Below are 14,646 nucleotides of genomic sequence, written 5' to 3' on the forward strand. Positions count from 1 at the left end.
TGAGATCCCTTCCCACTTTACAATTCTGTGAGCTATTGAACACACTGCAGCGGTAAGAAATCAGGAAGGGGGAACCCTAATCTAGCCAAAAGTTTATATACATCACAATCTTGTAAACAACTGTTCCCATAGACTCTCACTTCTTAAACTTTTTTTTTTTTGGGGGGGGTCTCTTGTCTGCAAAAGAGAATAATAAAGACGACCTGTCTGCCAGTTTATTTGTAGGTTTTTAACAATTTCACAGATTTTGTATTTTTCACTGCACAGTCATTTGTGTAACTTTTCTAAGTTCAGAAAACATTTCCACGTCAGGCCAGGAGATATGGATTGTATAAAAGATGTAGCCATTTTCCACTGGTGTGGTTGGGCGTTGCCTTCTAATTCCCCACTCCACTCTTCTCTGAGTGTCTCGATGTCAAGCTGGTTGTATGTTAAGAGTCTTCTGTAAATATATATTGCTGGCTTGGTTGTCTTTGTAGAGCTAGCCAAGTCCTCCAAGAATGCTGAGGATTCTGGAACAATGGATACTGCTGAGCAAGGGAATGGAACATATGTTCCATTTGAAGGTGCTACCAGTGGTATGCTTTGGGGCAACTGATATGTCCCTGTAAATCCTTGGAGAGGAATTCACAGGTTTTGCCTATTAACTGATTAAAAGTGAGGGTATTTCTCTTAGCTACTTCCTCCAGAGGAATTAATATTCATGGATCTCCACACTAAAAATCTATAGCCTATTTCACCCCTCCCCTCAAGATGCATTGGACCACAACTCCCAAACAGGAAACTGTGCCGAAGAATGCTTCCCCAATTACTGCTGGCTCTTTCAGCGCTCATGAAGCAATATTATTAGTGGCTATACGATATGGCTACTGAGCTTTAACAATGGAGGCTGCACAGCTCCAGCTGCGTAAGGTGGTGGCACCATCATAGTCCTACCTGGAAAGCTGTAGGATAGAGCAGCCAAAGCAACAGTGCTAAGCTACTCTGACCAATGGTCTGGCTCAGCATGACCATTCTTCTGCTATCATAAATCACCCCTGGAACTGTGTTAGAAACAGCAGCCAACAAGACTTAAAATAACTAGCACTGCAAGTAAACAAGAGAGGGAAACCCACTCAGAAATCTTTCTCAACTTAAAAAGCAGGAGAATAGAGAAATGATCAAGGAAAGTCATGCATACCCTGAGCCTTTTCTGTCCCTGCCATCAAGCATAAACTTCAAAGATAATGTCCTTTGGAGGCTGCAGATGTTCCTTTTGGAAGCATGCCATCCTCCAAACAGTTTGTAAGAGAAAGGTCAAACAGTCAGAACTGCTGAATACTTTTATTCTTTTTGAACCTTAAAATGTTGCTACAACACCAGGAGGAAAAAACGTTAGTCATTTTCATCTTTGTTATGTAAGCACTGACAAATCCGCAATTACGCACAAAAGCAGCTCCCTTATTAGTTTTGGCCAGATTAAGCTCTTTTCACTAGGCAAGTAAGCAAATATTATGCAAATGTTCTTAACTGCAAATACAGTGAGGGGCTACTTAAGCATTGGACTATATTTAACATGCAAAGTACATGAAAATAGCATGCAAGTTTTATATCCTGGGAACAGGTCTTGCCGCTTTACCCCTTCCAATGCATGCAAGCTAATCTTTTTATATCAACACTGGAACTTCTCACAATAGATAACCAACTCATTATGCAAATTGCACTAAAGAATCCTTGGCAAGAGTTTAAAAAAAAGAACCAGGGCAGGGCAGGCTATTTGTATAAAATACTGAAGGTTTTCAGAAGTAGGCTTGGGTCAAACAAACAATTGTAAGGAACGGCTCTTGTCAAACCTAACATTCATTGCATGGAAAATACATTTGATTTGTAAGGAACAGGTGTAAGCAGGGACAAGAGGAAGTAGCTATTGTATAATCCAACCTTCCCCAGCCTGGTGCCCTCCAGATGTTTTAGACATTCTAACATTCATGACAAGTAGTCAGAAATGTTGGGAATTGTTGTTCAAAATATCTGGAAGGCACCAGGCAGGGAAAAACTGATATAGTGCTTATTGGATATGATATCAGTGGCTAAACAGGAAATACATTCCTGGAGGAATCCTTTAATGAATAAATGCTAAATACGTTTAAAAAGGAATTGAAATAAAACAACCAATATCTGACCACCCTTATGCCAATCTATGGTGCAAGCACTATTAGAATACTTTGTACAGTTCCAACCAGCACGCCTGGACACAATTATTATAGAAGGTGCAAGAAAAAGGCAACCAAAATTAACCATTTGAGCTGCACTAACTTCCCCAATGAGGAAAAGTTATAACACCTGAAACTCTTTAAAACTGGGGGAAGCTGGGGGAATGGAAAAAGGAAAGGTAGTTCAAAATGGCTTGAGCTTATTTTTGAGCTGAGCTAAAATTTGGCCCACATTACACAAAAGCGTATTATTTCTGAATGGAAAAATGGATCACTCCTCCACCAACTCCTAATTCTGGAACTTGGCACATTACTATTTAGGGGACTGGGGGGCATTGTTTAATACCATACTCCCACTGTTTAAAACTTTAAAAATCAGTTTAAAATCCTGTTCAAAGCTGCTGTTTCCTGGATAGCCTTCCCATCCCTTAAGCTATTTTTATACAGTTATCATGACAACAATCCTTCCTTCCTTCCTTCCTTCCTTCCTTCCTTCCTTCCTTCCTAATATTCTGCTATATTGGCCCACAGGTTCAAATCAAACTCTGAAACTTTTGATTAGATATGTATTCAAAGAGAATCTAAGTTAAAAGATTTATTTTCTGTTAAGAATGAAACTATTAGATCTAACCTCTCTTTCATCATGGGACAAGGATCACCTATAAAGACACTAGGATTATCATCTTTAGTGAACTTAGAGCCTGAAATGCAATGGAATTTCTTATACATGCATAAGGGGGCAATAATTCTGAGTGCTTGATAACAGTTCTCTGAAATGCTAAATTTAGAATAAAATGTTTGCCTGAGTATAAACAAGTCTATACTCAGGCAAACATTTCTCAATTACTAAAAACAAATCAATTTCTTAAAACCACGTATGGAGAGAAGCAAAGAATTGCAATTTAAACAAGTAGATAATTGTACTCAATGGCCAATTCATGAGCTGTTCATCAACAGATGTTGCTAGTCATCATAAAAATGTATTGGCTGACATAGGATGGGAAGGTTCTATGTCTAGTGATTGATCTGTGATGAATTAACTATATGTGCAAAGCATCAACTGATTTTAGGAATCAAAAGCACTTTATCTGAGCCCCTAATAGTTCGAATAATAAAATCTAAACAAATGATGGATTACTCATTAGTTTACAGAATTATCAGGAACTCAAAGCAGCAACCATTTATTAAATTTATGTGGTCTGAGGCTACAATTCTACACATGCTTAATCATGATTAACCATGTCCCAGAGTATGGTCTGAAGACATGTAAGGCATCCAACATGTTGAAGCTAAGCAGGTCCGTGGCTCGCCTGAACTTGCAGGTCAGACCACCCGGGAACCGCATGTATCTATCTAGAGTTCCACAATAGGAGCAAAGTGGGATAGAAATGTAATAAATAAACCATTATATTCTGTCTTTTCTTCATGGAGCTCAATCTAGTGTACATCTTCCTCTACTACTACCATATTATCCACATACCAGCCCTATGAAATAGGTTAGGGAGGGAGTACTTAGGCCAAGGCCACTCAGACCCCTTCATAGTGAAGTAGGATTTGAACTTGGATCTGCCTAGTTCAGCGCTATAACCACTGCACCACACTGAATCTAAATAAACAACACTGAAATCAGTGAAGGATCAAGCCACATAGACATGGTAACTGAAATCCAAGTTTAACACGAGGCAAAAAGAGCATTTTTAATTCAGGCTTGGGATACCCAGATTATACTCATATTTAATCATTCAATTTTTGACCTGAAAGTAGTGGGCAGTGTTCAAGTTGATGCTAGCACTGATGTAAATCATGTTATGTTATCATTAGGGGCTTCTCCTACAATACCAATGGTGTCAGGTTGCATGGCAGAATTTCCATCAAAACAGCTAATGCTATTGGCAAAGCACCAGAGGTTCCTTATGCTAGCACATCATGCACACTTGTGCTACTGCCCAATTGGATACTGCCCAGTAATGGAGCACAACAGTCAAGAAATCAAGCTGCATTTTAAAATGCACAATTTTAAAAGTAGAAAATGTCTTAATCTAAGGACAGTGTCAACAACTCAATTTTCCAAAACCTAATTCAATAAATATTTCAAAGGAAAAATTGCTCTTTCAATGATGTCAAAGAACTTGCAGTTTGGCAAATAGAACCATGGGATGATTTGCCAGCTGTTTTTTAGCACGTGCAGCAATATGGGCAGATTTTGGTTGTTTATAATTGTGGTTTTAATTTTTATTGGAATTTTATATATTTATATAATACTGCATTTATGAATAACTGTTCACCACCCAGAATGCTTCAGCTATTGGGTAACACAGAACTAAAATAATAATAATTTATTAATAAATGCTTAATATATGTCATTAAGAAGCTCTTTATACAATCATATTTTTAAAATAAGAAAACACATTTATTATACATTTATGAAAAAAGTACTAAAGCCCTCTTTGCAGAACTGCTAAAAGGGACTCCCTACTAAGCTGCCTGCGGCATTTACTGAGAAGCAGCAAATCCTGTGACACAGTCTACTTTAACACATACATGATCAAAAGAGAGCAAGAGAGGAGAGACAGACAGATTTTTTCCACAGAGACTTGCAACCAATTTTAGAAAATACAAGCATCATTTACAAACTTCTGTCATTTCTTGGTAAGAGTCCAAAACTGCAACTGTAACAGCTCTACTCTTCACCAACATTTAATGTCACCTATTGCAGAGCAGCTTTTGCAACAACAGATAGTCAGATAACTGATTGCACACCCAGATAAGGCCTGGCTTGGTTCATAGTACCTCCAATTGAATTCCATGGAGAAAAATGACCAGACTAAAATCTGGGATAGAGTTGAGGGGATGGATGCCGCTTACTAATGCCTTGCCTTAATCTGGGCCAGTTTTAACCTGCATCTGAGCATTATCTCCAAGTGTACCCTTTCACTTTCTCACATTTAAGCAAATGTCATTCACTTGGATCAAGATAAGTAAAGTCCAGTACTTAGTGACAGTGAGGCCTGGCAAACAGAAGTTCACTTTCTCAAATGAGTTTTTCTATCACATCCTCCCCACTATGCCCCCCCCCCACAAATGTTTCTCCTGAAGAGGCTTCTATTCATGCAGCACTAAACACAACACTACAGAGCAAGGAGCAACACACACACCCCTCCATTGCCATTTGTATATGGGAAGAACTGATGATTTCTAAAGCCCCCTGAATGCTCTCAGTCTCTTAATTATAGAAAAGAGACTGGGAGCAAGGCATATGTGTGTGGCATCCCTCCGCCAGCATGAATCCAATCTTCCTTTCCAATGTCAGCCATCGGTCACTCTTATGTAACAGTGACTATCCACTGTAATTTGGATCTGGAACCAGGATTTGAATCCAGTTGATAAACACTGATTGCACATGCCACCTTTGAAGGGAGTAGTTGATACCAGAATTCTGAAATGTTGTTAAACTGTTGATTCCTCCATTCAAACATGACAGGGGGAAGCAGTGGCTACAGCAGGAGTCTTCCTAGACTAAAGGAGGAACTGGGGTGGAGGTACTAGGGAAGGACTATCACTGCAAAAAGAACAGGGATCAACTCATGTAAAGTTCAGAAAACACACTCTGCTCCAAGTTAGTGCTCCTGCAATAATTCTGATGAAAAGTAACCAACTGCAGGATCAAGTATGTTAATAATCTGAAAAGAAATGGTTCTGCATTTAAGATATTCCCCTATCTCCTGACAGATACTGAGCCAAGTAAGCTGTCTTTCTGCAGCTGTGTTCCTCATAAACCCTAGATGTAATCCAGCTCTACTTACTGATAGACAGAAGGAGCCAGCTTTTCGTGGCATTATTGTTGAAATTGCTTATTTCTTATCATTCTGACAACACTGGGAACCACAACAGATGGTCCGCTTCAAATATAATTCTAACAGGGTGTTTCTTTTGTGCAAACATCTGATAAAAAAGGGCTGCTGCAATGATTTACTAACATTTAAAGCTGAAAATCTACAAAACGCAAACCAATTCCTTTTGCTGGTTCAACTGTTTTCACCTTTTTATCTAATTTGCAACAGAAGTACAAACAGAAATAAATATAAGTTAGAAATCAGGTAAAGAAATGGGAGGTAAAATATTGGAGAGAATTAGGTTATAGAGAATAGCTGTGCATATGACTCTCAAAAACACAGCAATTAAGGTTTATTAATTTCTCTTGCTGAAGTGTGAGATACACCTCTCAATTATGTATAAGTAACTATTAGAAAGCCCAACTTCTCCTTGTCCACCCCTATTGCTCAGTTTTTGAGCAAATCTTGATGCAGCCAGAAGAAAGATACTGATTATCCCTCTTCAGTATTACTATTTGCTCAAACTGCTGTGAAATTTCCCACTTATTGTGCTGGTGGGTCAAAATACTCCTCCCTAAATTTTACTGCCAAGCTAAAGCAAATAGTTTCCCTTTGCTTTACACTGCTTTGCAAAGCAGTGATTTGCACGGTCTTGAATAAGAGCATGTCACCCTTCATATATAAACATATATAGGCTTTTATTGAAACAGACATAAAGATTTTGGCCTGATAAACCAGTGTCAGGCAGAAAACAACTTTTGCACGTGCGTGCTTCCTCTTTCCCTCATATGCCCAGCTTCAGCAGTATAATATTGTTGTATCATGTTATTACATTTATATTCCACCTTTTTCCCCTCTTGCAAGAACACTAAAGTGCCTTAAACACAATCCTTTTCTTCTTCAGTTTTATCCTCACAAGATGAAGTAGGGTCAGCTGAGTCAGCAACTGGCCCCAAATCACCAAGTGAGCTTCTTTGTCTAATGGGAACTAGAACTAGGATCTGCTGGGTCATAATCCAACATTCTAACTACTGCATCACACTGCGTCTTTTACTAACCAAGTTATGATCTGGTTTCATATTCTGGTTAACAAGCAGGAATTAAACCAATGCTTCTTGGTTCAGATGCAAGAGGAAAGTGAGGGTTAAACAAACTACAATATCAGAAATAGAGTGAGTTACCAAAGGGAAGAGCAGGGCAGGAAGAGGGTGCAGCTACCAGACTTGTTCTCAGGCCAAAGAACCATGGTGTACAGGCCAAAATCATAACATTTCAGCTGGGCCATTATCTCAACAGAGGGGGAAAAGTCTACAGTAAAAGCAACCATTAGACTCTTTGATCCTTGACTTAAGAGCCTTGCTGCAAAATGTTACATAAAGAAAATGAAGCTGATCCCCGTATGGTATGAGATGCTTACATTATGAATTCATGGTGTGCTCAGAATGCTTTTCAAACTGAGACACTCCAATATTTTTAATAGTTACTACATGGAATTTCTTAAATGAAAAGGCATAGTTGCATGGCCCTGTTTGCTAATCTTTAGAGCAGTTAACACCACAGTAGTAGTAAGACCCCATATTTTTCAGGAGTGATTGTGAATGATTTTGTGAATTAATCAAGTTTAACAAATAATAATCTATATGAAAGCAATTTCATATTCCACTGATTGCTAGCAATTATGCATTTCAAAGCCATTATGTTACTCAAGACTTACCAAAATGTGGGAGCTGCCAAGAAGCATCTGTAATGAACTGCAAACAATCCAAACTGACAGTGATGCATCAGATGTATCCATAGGGCTCTTTTAATGTAGGTCATGTTTATTTGACCACAAGAAAAAACACACAGTGGTGTATATTTAAAAAGGTCCGCAGCTTACTATGCGAAAGCACTATTCCTCACTCAGAGAGTGACCATTATTTATTTGCAGTGACCATGACATGGGAGGAAAAGAAAGTAGCATTGGCAACTCTGAACTAATCAATTAGCAATGAAGATCAATACTATATCACTAATATATTCAGCTATACATTTTTCTCTCATTTTTAACTTATAGAGGAAAAATTCTGAAATAGTTTGGAAAAGAAAGTTGATATTCAGAAACATTTTCAGTAGCTGTAATGAAGCTAGTTTCTCTACTGCAAAGAATGTTGTGGTTTCTAAACAAACCCTTTTGTTGTAATATTTAATACTTTTTGATGTAACAGTTAATACTTACCCGTTAATACATTTAACACATACCCTTTGATGTATTGTTTAACACATAATGCTGCATGCTTAATGCAGGTAAATGTCCAAGGCTGCAGAGGTGCCATAACTGGATTAAGTCCAAGATTTTTTAGTTTATATCTTGATTCATGCATTAGATTCAGTGTTGTAACCCTATACACATTTTCCTCAATAAGCTTTGATTTTGAATAGACATTGACAGGATCCCAGTGTTAGCCAGTTTTCATCTGAGACTATATTGCTAAATAAATGTTGGGAGTAAGGTGTTGCAAAACATACCAACTTCTACAAATTGGGATAGTATGGGGAAGCATCCAACTTACTCTGGCCTTTGCAGAAGGCGACTGGGCCAAAATGATAATGTTCATTCCGATATCTCTGGAGAAAGGACTGGTTACAGAACCAACAGGGAAAACAAATATGTCTATTCTGTATAGGACTGGTTTCGGCTTCAAGACTGCATGATGAAGAAATCTCAGACAGCAACTGTGCATAGATTGAGCAAGCAGAAACTATGTCATATACTCTTAAAAGACATCACCACCACCAGGCCAGGATCATTGCAATTTACATGAATGACAGCACATGTGACACTTTAAGACCTGTTTCGATTTTCTGATGTATAAAATATTGATGTTTTGATTTTGGCATAATGCTATACTATTTTAATACTCTAAAATAGTATTAAATATGTACTGATTATTGGCCTTTTCTGTTATTTTTCTGATAGATTTGGTTAATAATCTACTACTTTTTAAAAATTTTCCATAAAAAGCTAGAACACAGAGGCTTTCCAAATAAAAAGCTAGTTATTCAATATTTATCTTAAGATATCCTACACACAGTGCCTGCTTCATTTTGTAACATGAATTATCTGTCAGGGCTATATTAACTGAAATTTTCCCAAATCTTTCAAATGATGTTCCTAAGACTATAGCAGGAGATTTAAAGATGGTAGTGACAACTTAAATTAAGTGCAGTTATCTTAAACTGCAGACTTTACATTTGTATAGTGTACATCAAGAATAAAGAGCACTTCTGTTTTGTTTGAAAGGCTTCTTTAGGATTATAACAAATGTTGCAAGCTCCAGCTGAACTTTTAAGCATTCAAGCTTTAAAAATTAATTTACTTTGACTACGTGCATGTCAGATTGAAAGACTTCTATCTGAATTGAAACATGTAGCATTAACACTGAACATGTGCATTCATTTCAGGTCAATAGTCATTCCAACTTCCAGCAGGTGGTAAAAGTAATGTACTCATTAAAATGCATGTTATAATGTTCCACATGCTATCTACCAAAAACTATGCTCAAAAGGAATATGGCACTGCAACCCAAGTATTAATGCCAAAATTAACCTTTAATTGCCCCATATCTGAGGAAAATAAGAACCACTTATCTCAGTGAAATCTGGAAGCCATCATACATTCTAATCTACTTGCTACCAGCATTTACAAAATCGGCACAAACAAGGCAGGTGAATACTATTTCACCATTGCTGCTCCTTCCAGCTGATAAACTCTGCCTGACATCTGCTGGACAAGGAGAGATCACTGAACTGTCAATACTAAAGCAGGGGTGTTAAACCTCAAACCCACAGGTCAAATTTGTTATCCTAAGATTGCCAGATGGCTGTGCCCCTTTCCCCAGGCCTACTTCTTTTCCCCTGACCACTGATCAGTTAGCTGCTTTTTGGCTTGTGCGCATTTTTCCCATTCTAAAAGACTGAAATGCCTCTCCTAATTGGTTACTGAGGGTAACAGCTTTAAAGGTAAAATACACTAGCTATTTTTGGCCGGTTTTCTTACTGGAATGCAGCCCTCAAGAACACCAAAGCTGAATTCAGCCTACAGCCTGAAAGTAGTTCAACAGCCTTGTGCTAGAGTTGCATCTTACAGGAACAGAAAATGAGTAGACAAAAGGCAAGTAACACATTCTAGGCACATAACAAGAGAAATGCTCTAAGAAAACAGCAATGAATACCACTTCTCCTGCTGCCCCAGATATAAACAGAAGACCTTGGGAAGATTACATTTTATGGATAGCAGAACAATTCTTGAACACAACATAAAATGCATTCTGAAAACAGATACAGGTTCAACAAATGATTGACGTACCAGTGACACTGGGTCATATATTTCAAAAACCCAGGCAAAATTATTCTGGTTGAAGAGTCTAGCACCTCCAAATATTGGTTTTTAAAATGTTATCTGTTCCACATACAGAAACAGTTGAAAGTTATTGCTATGGGTAGACATGGTGGGACTGGAAGGGTTTAGATTTGTTAAGCACTGGCAGAGGGAGCATTTAATATATCTGCCCTGCCCAGCCTACCCCCTACAAGACAGAGTCTGGCTCCATTTGGACCACAATGGAATGGGACTGCTAGAGCGTGAAAACATCACATAACAGTTTAACCATATTTGGGGTGGGACAGTTAATGAGAATGGCTCAGGAGAACTCAACCATTTAGTGATCCTAGTTTAACAGTCTCAAGGCCTCTAATTGAAGATGGGGTTCAACCCGGCAGTGAGCAGCTAGAATTTACTTCTGGAGAGTGCAAATCATCAAAGAAGATTTGGAGGGGGGCACAATGCAAAAACTGTTGATATTATTGTTAGAAACGTCTCATGAGCTCCCTGGAAGGCTGACATACAACACTGCCTACCCAAAACAGTATGCTGGAACACACTAATGAGCAATGCAAAATTAAAGACTCCCGTAAGCCATGTAGCATTATTATTATTATTATTATTATTATTATTATTATTATTATTATTCATACCCTAGCAGTTCTGCCATGGCACTTTCATGCATCTTAGTGCAAAATTGTGAGAACTGCATTTGGATTATCCGTCTTCACAAGAGTAGTGGTATCCAACCACAGATGAGGTTACCTAATGTGTCTTCATATAATTAACTATATTACCTTCTCTCAATAAGCCTCTATAGGAGGTCTAGTTTTAAAACCAAAATGACATTTTCTTCAGACAGTTGTCATCCTAAAGTTTCAAATCCAACATTTCATTCCTGTTTTCCCAGCCTTTTTCATGCAAATAAGATTAGCCTTCCATTTTATTTGCATACAATACTTGTTTTTAGAACAGTTTCACCATGAAATTACAACTTGCATCTAACAGATTTAACTTGGTATCAAATACTGAAGGAAACAGATTTTTGGCATTGACAGCATTGAGTTTGAACAGCTCCAAGCTTCAAGGAAGAGAAAGTATTTTTCTGGCAGATGAAACACAGTCCTTGGGGCTTGAGCCAGGAGTTAAGCAAGTGAATTTTAAGTGAAAAAAGTTCTTTCTCCATTACAGATTTTTCTTTACTCAACAGTAAATTCATCCTCTTTGTTTAAACTTTCCATTTTGAGATGATCCAATACAGCAAAAACTTGTATAAAAGTAAGGTAAAGCCAGAGATGTAGCCAAGCAATCAGAAGCTGTATGTTTCAGGCCTTAAAGTCAGTAGAAAATCGAGACTTTTTCCCAGTAAAATGTGCATGTACATGATTTCTATACATTGTTGATTACAATTTTACTTGCAGGCAGAAGTTATGAAATGGCATTAATGCAGACTTGTCTATTATAGACTGGTCCTTGAAAATACAAGTTCATCTTTCATGTAATGTTGATCCTGCACTATTCATATCAGTCAGCAGTTTATATCGTTCCACAGCTCACTCTGCAATCCAGTAGTATTTGAAAGCTGAAAAGTTCAAAGAAGATATCTGGAATCTTGTAATCCAATTATGCCATGAAAAATTTTACATCAATCAGTTACAACTAACAAGTCCCAACAAATGCCTTATTGCTTCAAATGCAAAACCTATACAATTCTGTAAATTAAAAGAGAATGTTGAATTTAAAGGGTTTCAAATTTAAAAAGACACCGTTCAAGGAATCATTATCTGGATTTATAATCTACAAGTCTCTACCGCAACATGTGAATGGGGATGGAGGAGAAACATATTTTGAATAATTGCCTCATTTCTCCCCTCAAGGCCATTTTATTAAATTACAAACTTTATAATGACTATTCTAGCAATCAGTCTTCCCCAAGTTGATGCCCTCCAGATGTTATGGAATATAATTCCCAGCATTCTCGACCATTCACCATAGCAGAAGGAATTGAAGTCCAAAACATCTGAAGAGGACTAAGTTGAAGAAGGCTGATATTAGGAAAAAAATAACAACACTTTCTCTTGCAACAATCCACAACTATGTTTTACAAAGTCTCTGATGTGTGCTGACACACTCCTTGTTCACTTAAAAGCAATACCATGTAGCCTATGCCATGGGAAGTTGTAAAAATCAAATCACAACATTATGTCTTACTCCTCTATTAACAGAGAACGAAAATTAATACTTTAAACCATGTACTTGATTCCTGTCAAGAACTTTCAGCAACTTCAAACAGTGCAAAGGTGAATTCTATGAAGTCAAGTTCCTTTTAGGCTACATGGAACAACCCACAGGCTACAGACATAAGAACTACAAGCATTCTATTTTACTTTAGCTTTAAAAATATTCATTATCAAGCAACAGTAGCATAAGAGAGGTAATCAACAGCTGCTACGAAATAAAGGCAGGCCATCGAACACATAATGCTATACAAAATTTGAATTACGCAGTAAAAAGGATGTGGCCTTTTATCTGAATGTTAACACATTTTATCCCCCAATATTCAGCACACAATTCTAGAAAGCATACAGTCTGTATGTGCCTATTTCCCAAAGTGTAATTTTGGAAAGGTGGCCACCAACAGCTGCTGCAAAACAGGACACTGTGCCTCTATCTCCTGTACTCATCCCCATCTCCACAATCTCTTTCCTGGAAGACCTTTCTACATATAAGGAAGCAGCTTCCACAACTTTCATATGTATACATTATTTTTTTAAATATGCCACACCTGGGATTGTAGGTATGATGACACACCAAGTATTCTTTATTTGAAGCTTATCAGTACATACCACTAATACCACTAACATGGATCTTAATGAGAGACTACTCTGATTAGACAGCAAAAACCCAGTCTACAACATTCTACTAACATCATAATAAAGATAGCTTTATTTGGAGACTCTTTTTTAACGAAAGCTTTTGGAAATTGCCTGTAATGCAATATAGCAATTATTTTCTATATTCTTAAACAGAAAGCAACACAAAAATAGATATGATTTTCCTAGTAGCTTTATGCCAGTTTTTGAAGATAAAGCTAAGTAGTCCAGTAAGAATATATTTGGCTCAATAGGTAAGAAAACCATACTAATTATTTCAGTCTCAGATGATATGGTAACAATAGATTAGTCAAAAAGTCCTGCCAGATAGAATTGTTTATGAAAGAAACAGTAAGAAATATTATATATTTGTCAGGATGTTACAAAGGACAAAAACATGGGATACTATTTGATTTTTAACTGTTCAACAAGTTGGATGAGACTTTACCACCATTTAACAGAGACCACCTTGAAAAATATGAATATCCTCAGTAATGTATAATCCCATACATGAGCTACAAGGTTATTTCTCATTTGAGCTATTGAGTGACAAAACTGAAAATTGAATCTAATAAAACTTAATCTTTTTAAACCTAGTGTCATTGTTTTCCTGAAGTCTCTGGGAGCCAACAATTTTCTAGAATGTCTAGAAGCATAAACAGTGCCATCTTCTGGCAAGTAATATTATTGAGCCATTCCCAGAGAATCACACACTAATTATCCCTGTTAGCCTTAACAACAGTAAAATACCACACTGGTACTCTTAACTCACTCTAAACAACTAATTTTATCTCATTAAGCCTGGTTAAGGGCAAACGCTAGTTTGCATTAACCATTATTAAAACTAGGGGCAACACTTGTCATTACAGTAAGCAAGGGAATTTGCAAGTGAGATTGTTCATCCCAAAGCCTTAAACACAGTCTGCAGCCTTGTGGAATATGTGGAATCAATGCTGCTACTAGCTGTAAAGATAGAATTGTGTGCTACTGAAGCAGTTGCCATCCATTATTTTTCACATGCACCCAAAATCTATCTTGGACAGTATGGATTTGATAGCATGTCATTCATGCCTTCATAGACTATCTGGTATGATGCACTATAGAAGCAGCTACCGTTGAGAAACACTGAAGTTGTATCTAGTGCGAAAACACAGTAGGACAGCTGATAGAAACAGAGAAACAAGACCTGCGAGTGGTCTAGTGCCACTGAATTAGCAGCCACTGCTAAGTCTAATATGGTTAATTGCCATAAAGCACTGAATTGGTGGTGGCGGTTGTTGCATTACATTTCTATACCACCCATAGCTAAAGCTCTCTGGGTGGTTCACAATATTTAAGCCACTTATCCAGGTTTAAACCAGGCCCAATCATGCTTAGCTTCCAGG

General features: G+C 37.5%; 1 protein-coding gene across 2 annotated transcripts in view; it reads right to left on the minus strand.

Moving 5' to 3' along the window:
* The window catches only part of CDKAL1 (CDK5 regulatory subunit associated protein 1 like 1), a 334,585-nt gene that overhangs the window by 307,865 nt on the left and 12,074 nt on the right, over nucleotides 1-14,646 (minus strand). The gene's annotated exons all lie outside the window — the stretch shown is intronic.

This window comes from Varanus komodoensis, unplaced genomic scaffold (genome assembly GCF_004798865.1).
Source record: "Varanus komodoensis strain SLA01 unplaced genomic scaffold, ASM479886v1 scaffold17, whole genome shotgun sequence".
Lineage (NCBI taxonomy): Eukaryota > Metazoa > Chordata > Lepidosauria > Squamata > Varanidae > Varanus > Varanus komodoensis.